This window comes from Saccopteryx leptura, chromosome 2 (assembly GCF_036850995.1).
Source record: "Saccopteryx leptura isolate mSacLep1 chromosome 2, mSacLep1_pri_phased_curated, whole genome shotgun sequence".
Classification (NCBI taxonomy): Eukaryota; Metazoa; Chordata; class Mammalia; order Chiroptera; family Emballonuridae; genus Saccopteryx; species Saccopteryx leptura.
The window spans coordinates 241,907,188-241,919,602 of NC_089504.1; the positions used below are offsets into that span (position 1 = coordinate 241,907,188).

The window sequence follows — 12,415 nt, forward strand, 5'->3', positions numbered from 1 at the left end:
GAGGAAGACAATGGAGGGATCGCGTCTAGTTCGGAGTGCAGGGCAGCCCAAGGGTTCAAGGACATACCAGCCTCCTGCACCTGCCTCATTTCTCACACTTCCCCATCCTTCCCATGGCTGATTCCCATCTCCCCCCAGGTCTTGCTGACATGTCGCCTTGTCAGGACAGTTTTCTCTGACCACCCTTTAAAATCAACCTCACACACCCCGCCACCCCATTCCCAAATCTGTTTCATGATTTATTTTTCTCTATGACTCATCACCATCTAATATTTATTTTACCTGTTTATTTTGTTTCTCATCATTCTTTCCTGCAGTACCAGGTCCTTGGAGACAATCATTTTTATGTGTTTGGCTGCAATATCCTTAGCCTGAGACACATAGTAGGGGCTTGGTAAACATTTGTTGAATAAATGAATGAACGAACGAATGAATGAATATTAAACCTGGTCTTGGTGCCTTTCGGTAACACAAGCAAAGACCAGGGCACAGGTCTTGCACAGGGTAAGCTGGCCCAGAAATGCCTCTGTTCTCATTTTGCTAAGACCCCAGAATCCACGGAGGCTCACTTGTTCAACTTGAAGCTGCACATGATTACTCTTCCGGTGTTCTGACAGTTTCCAGCTTTCTTACTCCTGGCTGTGCCTTACATGGGCCTCTAAGTGCCTGTCCCAGCCACCCAGAGCTCTTTAAACTATATCTCACCAAGGGCAGTGCGTGCTACTGTCCTGGGGCCATTGGTGACCTCCCTTCCCTGAGCACAGGCTGTTGGGCTCCATGCTTTTCTTAGAAGCAGAAAATGCATCAGCCTTCATCTTTAGAAGAGGATTCCCCACTGCTGATGTAGGATTTGTCCGCAGATCCTTTTTGGGGAAAAAGTGTCCCATAAGCATCGTGGTGTTGTGGGGAGGGGAAAAGGCAAGGAGCCTTTATCTAGGTACAAAAACAAAAGTTTTAGCTTGACCAGAGCTGCGCAGAATGTCACCCCAGAGGTGGAGTGTGGGAGTGTTGGGATGGAGGCGCTGATGGGCCGTTTCAGGAGAAACTTACCCTCTCTGAGCTAACGCGCGTTCAAACTGCATGAGGTCAGACCCTTGCTATCCCCTGGGCCCGCTGGGAAATAGTCCATAAAACGTTGTCGATGATGGCTTTCCTCTCTGCCCTGGCTTGTATGCCCTATCAACAGATTATATCAGCCTTCCAAACTGTGCCTGTGTCTCATGAAAATCTTCTTCTGTCCTTACATTCCTATCCCTTCCCTCTGCACTTCAGGGGTTCTTTTTTTTTTTATTTATTTATTCATTTTTTAGAGAGGAGAGGGAGAGACAGAGAGAGAGAGAGAGAGAGAGAGAGAAGAGACAAAGAGAGAGAAGGGGGGAGGAGCTGGAAGCATCAACTCCCATATGTGCCTTGACCAGGCAAGCCCAGGGTTTCGAACCGGCAACCTCAGCATTTCCAGGTCGACGCTTTATCCACTGCACCACCACAGGTCAGGCCACTTCAGGGGTTCTTGCCTGGGCATCCTCCAATGAACACGCACACGGAGGTGTGGGAGTCTGTGGATGAACTCAGGAATCTGCGAACTTAAACAGGGAGCAAAATCACACTTCCGTTTTCGCTAAACTCGCAGTAAAATGAGTATCTCCTTCCATTATGCATATAGATGACAACCCACAGGAAGATTAGTGTTGGCTGTACATAGTCACCAGTAGAGTCACAAATAATGGGACGTTTTCATATTGAGGTACTGGTGTGACGGAGATGCCCCCCAATGTCATTTTGTCCATCCTGACTTCAAAATTACAATAGTAGAGCCATTGCTAGGTTGTCTTATTGAAGGCATTCACAGCGAGCATATATGTTACTACACTTTTACATTTTTTAATACTGCCTTTAGTCTGTAACCCTCTGTCTTTTAGAACTCTTATTTTGAGGTGGTATCCATCCGTTTCACCAGGTCTCCCAAGGGGACCATGGCCCAAGGCGCTGGTGAAGCCCTTCTTGGTGGCCAAGAGATGGGGCAAAGGCTGAGCCATGATTCTGAGACTGAGTGGTCACGGAGCCCAGAGACTTGAAATCTAAATACAGGCACCTCAAGGCTGCCGCACGGCGAGACAGCTCGAGGAAGTCATGTGGGCTCCTCAAAATGTCCAAAGGGGTACGAAGGTGGGAGCTGAACACAGCTTTCTGGGGCACAGGGTCCCAGAGGAAGAAAATGATTTCTGCTTCAATTCTTTTTCAGTCCTGATGAAGGGCAGTCGCAGGTTAGCGCTAACCAGCCTTGAACCCCCTCCTCCCCATTGCCGACCTCACCACCCGTGACCAGAGCACGTGGACCTCAGGCTCAGAGCCTTGACACGTGGCTTTGCATTCCTCGCTGATCATTCTACTGTTTCCTTATGTTTCCGGGACATGACAAAAGTCCAATTTATACTGCCTAACGAAAGATTTCATTTCCAACAAAGTAGTAGGTGTTTTGAAAAAGTGCATCAATTATTAAAACATCCGTTAAGGAAATCATTGAAGGCGATTTCCAAGATATATAAAACGGGAATGTGCTTATCACAATCTCCTCCCCTCCCTCCCCCACACACACATACATACACCACCTATGCTCAGTTTTACCAGTAAGAGAATGGAGGCCCAGATACTTGTCCAGCGCCTGCTAATTCTCAGGCCAAGTGCCGGGCTTTTTCCTGTGGCTTCTCTGGCAGCTGGTGGCCTGTCAACTGCCCCCTCTCAGCCTCCTAGACCTCTGTGGGGCCAGGGGTACAAACAAAGCAGGGGACTCAAAGTCCCCAGCATGGGTGTCAAACATGCCTTCCGAGTGTCCTGGCTCCAGGGTCCCCCATCCTGAAGGACCCAGCTGAGTGGGGCTTTCATCGGCCTCTGAGAGGTGGCAACAAGTTTCAGGGCAGGCTGCAGGCTGCCCACTGCCCCCACTTCTGTAGGCCAGGCCCAGCGCTGGGAGGACTGGAAGCAAGATTCCAGAGGCATCTGGATATTATCAGTCCCTCAACTGTCTGGCCAGTGGGTGGGGTGGGGTGGGGCTGGTGGCAGGGAGCAAGAACTGGCTAGAGGGTAGAGCTAGGAGCCCGCACAGGATTCCTGGGGCCAGACCCAGCTCCTGTGGAGGAGGGCAGGAGGAGGTCGGCCCAGAGGAGTTGGCTGCAAACCCCGCACCCTGCCCAGCCCTCATTAGGCGGCAGCACCAAAGAGAGCTAAAAATCAATGATGATATTTGTCTGACAGAGGAAACTGAGAGGGAGGGGTCGTTGGGCAGGGGGAGGGGGGCAGACAGCCAGTCTGATCCACTGGGCAGCACTTGAGGACAGCCACGGGGAAGGTGGGGGTAGGCCAAGCTTGCCCTCTGGTCCACTTGAAGATTCCTGCTTCAAAACTAACCCTGATGGCTTCCAGACAAGTCGGCACCAAGGGTCATTTCTGGAGGCTGTAAGTGTTGTCAATGGCAGCTGTAGGGACAGGTGTAAATCTGTCCGTGCATTCCTCCCCCAACCCCTCCCAGCTTTCTGCACCTGAAGCAGGTCCCATTTATTACTGCAAGCCCTCTCAGGAGGCCTAAACACACACGCAGATCCCTACCAGAGTGCGTGCTCACAGTGAAGGCTGGCCCTGCCCTGTGGGCACAGGTTTGTTTTTTTTAAAAGCAAGCTCTACCAGCTATTTGTTAAAGCAAAACAAACACAAGCATTTGCAACAAGGAAGGGGGGGGGGGAGGAAGAAAGGAAGGAAGGAAGGGAGGAAGGAAGGAAGGAAGGAAGGAAGGAAGGAAGGAAGGAAGGAAGGAAGGGGGAGGGAGGGAGGGAGGGAGGGAGGAAGGAAGGAAGGAAGGAAGGAAGGAAGGAAGGAAGGAAGGAAGGAAGGAAGGAAGGAAGGAAGGGGGAAGGAGGGAGGGAGGGAGGGAGGGAGGAAGGAAGGAAGGAAGGAAGGAAGGAAGGAAGGAAGGAAGGAAGGAAGGAAGGGAGGGAGGGAGGGAGGAAGGAAGAAAATCCTTTTATTTACTACTGTTAAAATATGTCCTTTTAAAATATCTTCCTCTGCAGACTGGGAGGCAAGAAAAGGAAGGAGAGGAAGAGGGAAGATGAGCCATGGTTTATTTGAACTGGTTGGAGTGATGCGTTGGGAGGGGAAGACTTCACCTTAACCAGGCTCCTATAGAACCCTCCTCCTCATCTCTTCCCAGCCTTCCCTGATGGAACAAAGCTCCGCTATCCGGAGACTGCTCGCCCCATCCTCCACCCCAGCACTCTCCAGAGGGAGCAGTTGAGAAATTGCTCAGCCCCTTGCCATCCAGCCAAATGCACTCTGGGAATCTGGAGGACTCTGGGGGAATGGTTCCTCTCTTGGCCACCTGTACCCTACCAACCAGACCTTCCCTGTGGTTTAGAGTGACTGTCACTGGGAAAGGAGAGAGACTTCTAAATGCCCAGCCCGTGGCAAGGAGAGAACGCAGGGTCTTTTTCTGCACTGACTTGGAAGCTCTTAGCCACCTACTCCCCCATCCTCACCCCACAGACCTTGTTGAGGTTGGCCCTGGAAACCCCTAATGAATGATCACTTCTCTCCCAAGTTGCTGGGACCGGATGCTTTATATGGTTTTGAAAACCATATTCCCTGAGGTCTGGAGCTGCTTTGGGAATTAGCTTGAAGATCGAGTCCACTGGAGTAGCTCGATCATGATTTAATGGAGGCATTTATACTGTGCTAGATAATCTGTGCTAAGTTAAGTAATATATTAGAGCAGCCAAGGGTGTCGCTGGGCTGCCCCGGGCCTCCCTGGGCTCCCCCTCCTGACTGTCTTCCTTTTCTCTCCCTCTGCGCACTCTTTTCTCGTGCCCTTTCCTTATTTCCCACTGTCTCTCTCTGTCTCGTGTAGTCTTCGCATTTGATCTTCACTCTCTGCTTCTTCTTCTGTTTTTTTGTTTTTGCCTTTTCACCCCACCCCCGACCCCCACTTGGACTGCCTCTCCTGGTTTCTGTCTTTCTCTCTTGGTCACTGTCTCTCTGTCACTCCCCTCCTTCTCTTCTCTCCTCCGTGCATCTCCCAGTCTCCCTAGGTGTATAAGGATCTCTGTCCCTCTCTCATTCTCTGTCCCCATTTACCCCCTTCTCCCCAAATGTCTCCTCCCCCTTACTCTCTCCCCCTCCACTTCCTGCCAACACCTTTCCCCATCTCTCCATCCTTCCCTTCTCATCTTGGTCCTTTCCAACCACCTCCTTCTCTCCCCCTCCCCTACAGGACTCTCCGGGGCTGAAGGAGTGGTCCCAGCACTTCTCCTGTTTGCGGTGTTCCCAAGAACCGAGAACCGAATCCAGGAAGGGCACAGTGGGGTCCTGCTGCTGACTAGAAGCTGGGCAGCGGCAGCTGGGTCCTGGAAGTGGGGACATCAGCCACACACAGCTGTGCTGAGGGCCAGGAGGCCTCCAGGGCCCCACCCAGGAGCCTGGAAGCCCTTCGGGCCCTGGTTACCTGCAGAGCTCCCCCCTGTTGGGGGCTCCGGCCAGGAACAGTCCAGGTACCCAGTGCTGTCCTTTTGTTTCCATGACTTCTTTTTTCTCAGTAGATCTAAGAAACTTTCCCTGCACATCAGGACCTGGCAACGACCTGGCACAGAAAGCCAGGGCACTGGTCTCTGAGCTGGGCTCCTAACTCCAGGGCAAGATGAGGAAGGTGCCCTTTCTATCCGGGATCACTATTAGGTTTGTGACCCTGGATTTCGGGGAAGTGGTCATGGGGGCATTGAGCCTTGAGGGAGAAGCCTACGGAAGGATGTCACTGCCTTTTCAACTGGGAAAGAGGACAGGTAACGGAGCATCAGACAGAGCTAAAACCAGAGTCAGGCGAGGCAAGAGAGTACTACTCATAGAAAGGGGGCTAAACACATGCTAGGTAGTCTTCTATAAACACAGATATTCTTTTAAGTATACTCTAAACATACCTAGTATATACTCAGCATATATTTTGAGAGAGTGGATAGATAAAGACAGAAAGCGAGTCTGAGACACAGAGAGTTTGGGGTGTCCAAACAGCTAATGAAAAATAAGCACTTACTTTGTACCAAGTGTTGGGCAGAGTGATGTACATACATTATATATTTGTTTTATTTATTCCTAGAGGTGGTCCTCTGTGGCAGGACCTGTTATTCCCACTTTTCAGAGGAGTCAACTGAAGTTTAGAGACGGGGTTCATGCACTCATCTGAAGTTCCAAGGCTTTCTAACAGGTCATCTTTTAATGCTCGGTAGATGTGCCAACAGTTAGCTGGAAGCCACCACGTGGGAGTCTGCAAACGTAGCGAGGCCAACAGCAGTCACAACGGAGCGGGCAGCGCACAAGGAACCGGCCCTATGCACACCTGAGCGGGCACAGGCGGGCTGGGACCTGGCTCATCCCGGCCTACACGCAGCGGGCACACCCAAGCTGCAACTCAGCTCCACAGGTTTTGGGGCGCATTTAGGGAAGGCTGGGGTCTTGGAGATTGGGGATCTCCTTTCCTAGTGCGGAAAGCGACACAGCGCCAGTGTTATCGCTTCGTTTGCTCTTGGAGGTGGGTAGAAGTCAGCGGAGACAGGGAGAGGGGAAGGCGCCGAGGGTCCAGTCTAGACCCCTCCACGCGCAGGAACTGTGGTCCCACCACTAACCAATCCTTTCGCCATCCTTCTTCCCTGAACCGTTCTGTCCTTCACTTTCTGGATCCGAAAAGAGGGAGGAAACTGAGGCTCAGGGCGGTTGGCTCCCAGCGCGTGCGGGAAGCTCGCCAAGCTCTTGCGCGCCCGCCAGGCAGGGATGTGGCGGCGGAAACCACAGTCCCGAGCCTCCTGAGAGAGGCAGGAATCGAAGCCAAGTGCGGCTCAGGCACCTCAGGCCCTTGAGCAAAGCCAAAGTCGGTCAAGCGGGCAAAGGAAGAAAAAAGAAGCGCGGTTCCGGGCTGCTGTTTGGCACGCGTGCCCAGCCTCCTCCGCTGGAGTGTCCACGAGGACCTCATGGATGCGGCTTGGAGAGGAGCTCGGCGTCAGCAGAGCTGGGGAGGGCATGGAATCGAGTAGGTTTGCTTTCGCAGCTCGGATCCTGGCGGTTGGTCGTAGATGGGCTCTGCCCAGCCTCAAAGGTCGAGGTGTGAGCAGCTACAGGGATAACTGGAAGAAAGAATGAGAGATGCTGACCTCAGCTTCTGAGTGTGGATTCCATGTGCTGTCAGGGAGAAGGAGACAGAAAGATGGATGGGAGGGGGGCCAAAGCAGTGACAGAACTAGAAAGAAAGACAGGAGTGAAATACGAGAAAGTCCGAGAAAGATGAGGGTTCTAACGCCAAAGCAGTGGAAGCAAGGTGATTCCTGGGACCCTCGCTCCTTCTATCCATACACGTTGCATCCCAGGCCAGGCCAGGCTGGGCCAGAAGGCCAAATGATGCCCTAAAGGGGCCAATGGATGGGTACCTAATGCCAGGTTAGAGGGTGGAATCACCTCCTCTTCCCTTTGCTGTGTGACTCTAGGAAAATCACTCCACTTCTCTGAATTCCATCCCTTAATGTCAGGGGAGAGCACTGGCATATGGCACAAAAAGGCCTCGAAATAACTGGGTTTAGATTTGTGCCTCCCCTCTTCCCTGCAGCAGAGCTGCTTCTGAAGGAAAGACCAGGGTCTTCCATGTCAGGGTGGACATTGGAAAGACTGAGGAGGGGCCGGAGGCGGGATGTAAGGCAGACACACACCAGGAGCTCAATAACTGCTCATGCGCTGCACGTCGGCCTCAATTCTAAGCCCCTCTTCGTGGGGACACAGGTTACTGGTTGTCAGACCCTTTCGGAGGTTTGCATTATCTCAGAAGGTTCCCCTCACCGCCAGCAGAAGCCCGGATCCGAGGTGACCCAAGGTTGCAGAGTCTGCCCCCAGGAACACACACAGCAGGCCTCAGGACTGCAAAGCTACTGCCCACTCCGATCCCGACCCCTCTCCCTAGGTCAGGGACATCCTCAGCGCCGCTGTTCCCAAACCACCCAGCCCCGGATCCCGGAAGGCTGAGGCAAGTGTTCAGAGAGACTTGCCAGCGGAGAACTTGGAGAGAGACGACGCAGCAGAGAGAGCAGGGCAGCCTCGACGGGGCGGAAACCCGAGCAAAGTTCAGGGAGCCGGCCAGAAGTGGAGAGCAAGGCGATGGTAAAGACAGAAAAGGGAAAGAAAAAGAAGTGAGAGGAGGGGGAAAGAGCGAGGAAAGAGACGAGGGAAGCCGGAGCCTGCGGGAGCGCGCGAGCCCGCTCGGGGCGCAGGACGGCCGGAGGCGCCCAAGCCCGGCTCCCCCCGCGCTCCACCCGGCCCCAGGGGAGCGCCCCGCTGACCAGTTTGGTATGCACAAAACCCGAGCCCCAGGGGCCTTTGCCAGGCCGCTGGGGCTTGATTCATTTCTCGACTAATTAACTGGAAGCTACGTCGCCCCTTCTTTCAGGGCCCAATTAATTCGCCGCGGGCGGTGGGGTGGGGGCCGTGCGGCCCAGGCGCCCGCCTGGAGTCCCTTTGTGAAGGGCTGTCTGGACCATATTGATTCTACACACACACACACACACACACACACACACACACACCCTTCCTTCGTACCAAAAAGAAAAAGGAAAAGTCTGGAAAGCTCTGAATTTTCAGAGTTTAAGGTTCGATCAGACTCCCACACCACCACCCCCAGCCCCAACCAGTTACATTTGCTTTCAGGAGACACCCCTGGACCAGGGTCGTTTCCAGATCGTCTGGGAAAGGGTTAAATGGAATTTCTCTCCCGCAAACGAAACAAATCGCTACTGTGTACGCGTGTGTGCGTGGGGCACACGCGGGGCACCTACTGCCTGTTGTTAAAAGCCAGACAGGGACTTAGCCGATCCCCGTGTGGAATCAATCCCAGCTCCAACGGAGACCAGCCGTGGGACCCGGGGCAAGTCCTTGTGCCTCCGTGTCCGCACCTGGACCCAGGAGATCGCGGAGAAGGCGCCTGTGGCTCGGATTGCTCTGTTTCATGAGGCGGTGCGTGGGAAAGCTCTTAGAACACTGTCGACCTTGTGAGTGTTTCACAAACGTTCTCTCCAATTAAATACCATTTCATAACAAACCCATTTTGCAAATGAGGACCGGCTGCGCAACGATCCGGGTGTTTGATTCCAACGCCGAGATGGCCGCAGGAGGAAATCTGCTCTCGAGCTCCTGAGCATTCAGTGGGTGGGTGGGTGGGTGAGGAGCCTCCCCTGGGTGGGACTGGAGGCGCTTCGCTCACCCATCCCCACTTCAGTAACGACGGCCGGGAGCAAGGAACCTAAATCCCCAGACCTTTCCGGTGGAACCCAGCGCGAAGCGACGAAGGCGGGTTTCCAGCGGTCCTGGAGGACCTCATCGCTTGGATTGACCTCGTGGTGGGTCAGCTCGTCTTCTTCATTGATAGACTGAACGAAGTCTGGGACACACACATAGATGGAAGAAAACCACGGCCGTCTTGACAAAGCTGGTGGGAAGTGGTCCTGCCTGTGCATGAGGACGCGCAGGTGACCCACGTCGGCCCCACTCCCACGCAGCGGTTCCAGGAAATGAACTGCTCATCTCACTATTCTTCATTCGATCGGGGATTCTTTTTTTAGTTCTGTTCTATTTTTAAAACAAAAAGAAACCAAGAATTAGTTTATTCAATCAACATACATTCGAAGAACGAACGAACTGCATGAGCCAGAATGCGCTGGTTATTGCTGTACTGGTGTGGGAAGGGGTCTGTACAGAAACTTAAAGCCCTAATGGGAAGGAGGGGGTGTGGAGGCTCCCTTGCCCTCACTTTTTAGCAACGCAACCCTGGGTGAGACTACCTAGCTATCTATACTAGATTCCGGCGTATGAAGAGTGGCCAAAATGTCCAGTCCTGGGCAAGGTGTACGCTCTGAATGGAAGAAACGGATGGGAGAGTCTATAGTTAGATACTTCATCACCTCCCCAAGTTTGAATTTGAAAAAGTCTTTTGTGCCGGGTGATCTCCTAGCAGATGGGCTCTGTAGGGCAGTGTGTGTGTGGGGGGGGGGTGTCTCCTGGGCTCCCAGACGCTGCCTCTTCTGGGGAACAAAACCCACTCAGCCTTCCTGCCCTGAGACCTTAAATGTCAGCCTTCTCCCACCCAGCTCTTTCTGGGCCTCCATTTTCTTCATCTTTAAAATGGGAATTATACCATTTAAAAAAAACTGCAGTGAAGGACAGTAAGGCTCAAGCCCCCAAGGAGCCATTTCTTGTTCGCCCACGTGTCTTCAAGCTCTTAGCAGACTACCTGGACAGAGAAGCCCCTCAAGCAGTATTTGTGGAATGACCTAGTGAACGTTTCTAGCCATATACCGAACTTCTCTTCCCGTTACCATCTTTTCCCTGCCTCCCCTTTATTACATAGAATCTGTTTGGGGCGCAGCTAGTAAGTTTCATGTTGTTTTTGTTTCTACATGCACTTTGGAAGTGGCCATTTATTTTCAAATGCATGGAGAATCCAACCCCCTTTAGTCTCGGTCTCTCCCTTTCTTCAGACACTTTCACTCCTGTATTGAAAGAGTGTTTATTGAGCACCTACCAATTACCACGTACTACATCAGAGTTGGAGATACGAGGGCCATCCCTCCAGCAGCTTACAAACTGAAGACATCACGTTAAACACTCCTACCCAGATCACATTGCCTATTAACTTCTTTAGTTATGGTTGATTTCCTCTCCCCCCCTTCTAGCTTTTCAATCCTATGAGTAGTACGAACGTTCATGTACGTCCTCGTGCCTCCTGACCATCCAGAGTACGATCGTACATGTGTAGGGCAACGTTTAAAAAAAAAAAGGCAAATGTACGTTCTTCTTGTTTCCATAAATTGGTTATCAAACAAACATGATTCTAAGTTAATAAAACTGTAACTGGAACTAATTTCATTTTTTAAAACAAAACCAACTCACTCCCGGGGTCAGCGAGCATGAAAAAACCTCACTACTCAAAGGGTTAAGTAACTTTTGACAAGAGTGCAAAGTCTAACACAGTGCCTGGTACATAGTGTTCAATAAATGTTGGGTGAATTTATTCTTCGCAGTACTGTTGCCTGCAACCCCTCCTCTGGCGGGGGAACCACCGTCGGAGGTCTCAGGTACATTCACAGAGGCCCTTCCAAGTGAAGACTCAGGCAACGTGCACTGTCCAGTCCCCAAGGCGCCCTGTGCCGGTGAGATTTCAGTGCACTCTAACCCTGAGATTGCCAATTCCAGGTATAATCCTGGCTGGTAACGCCAGCCACTTCGATTTGACTGGCTTGACCGAGCGCACCTGGGCCTAGCTGGCACCAAACTGGCATTTGCCAAAAGGCGGCGGAGGGGGGGGACCCTGAGCTTCTACAAACTGTGTACCCTTTTCGCATCTCCACACCTTTTAGCCTGTCCTCCTGAACCACTCTACCACCCCCCACCCCACGCGCACTCCTTTACTGCTAAAGAGGACCTGGTGCAGGTAGCGCCTAAGAAACAAGGAGGTAGTTCGCCCTAGAAACCCCTTCCCCCACATCCCTGTTCGTGCCCAGCCTCTCTGATCCACCTTACAGATTTGGCGAACTGTGGGTGACCCTCTATCAACCTAACTTCCTGCACGAGCTACGGCCTCCTGGTGCCATGGCGGAGATTCCCCACCGCGTGCGTCTGGGGAGATTCGCTCAGGCCCTGCAGGGCGCACAGAGAACGACAGTCCGCCCGCCTCGGCTCCTCGCGAGCGCCATCCAGCGGCAAAATGCCCAGGGCACCCTCCGCAGAGGTTCCGGGTCAGCCTCTCCAGCAGCGAGGTGCGGAGGTTTCCAAGCGGGAAACAGTCCCTTCCTCGTCCCACTCCCCCGAAATGAGGGCACCTCTCTCTTTTATGCCTCTCCACGAATTCCCCACAGTGTGGAAGGCTGATTCGGTTTCACCCAGTGTTCATTTCCCTCCCCACCCCCTTCTATTTATGCCCAACACAGGCGCAGAACAGGAAAATATTTTAAGAAAGAAAAGAAATAGGGTAAAAAATAGTGTTCGTGCCACCACTGCCTGGAAACTTTCCTGCGGCGGCGCTGGGTTTCATCCTGGGCCGGTGACGCTTGCTCTCCCTTCCATGCGGGCATGTTAAATCCTGCCTCAGTCCTAATTCTATACCTATGACCTTATCCTGGCTGCAGTCAGGCGCCTCGACTCCCTGCCCCTGCATGCAACCCAGACTAGAACACCTCCTCCTCCCTCCCTGAAATCCCAGCGAGTGTCCACCCCCCGGGGTGGGTCCCCAGAGTGACAATTGAGCAGCGCACTGAATCCTAAACGCAAAGGGAGAGGAACACCACTCTTCATACACTCAGAATGTTATCGCTAATTTTTTTTTTAAAAAAAGTAACTGCATATACAC

The 12,415-nt window shown here is 52.6% G+C and overlaps 1 long non-coding RNA gene across 1 annotated transcript; it reads right to left on the bottom strand.

Annotated features, from left to right (window-relative positions):
* Positions 1 to 6,111: 6,111 nt before the first annotated feature.
* On the bottom strand, positions 6,112 to 11,690 carry LOC136395672 (uncharacterized). Its single transcript, XR_010749368.1, has 3 exons — positions 11,590 to 11,690; positions 8,967 to 9,639; positions 6,112 to 7,157 (listed from the first exon to the last, which is right to left on the bottom strand). It is a non-coding gene; the product is annotated as an uncharacterized lncRNA (long non-coding RNA).
* Between the last annotated feature and the right edge of the window lie 725 nt (positions 11,691 to 12,415).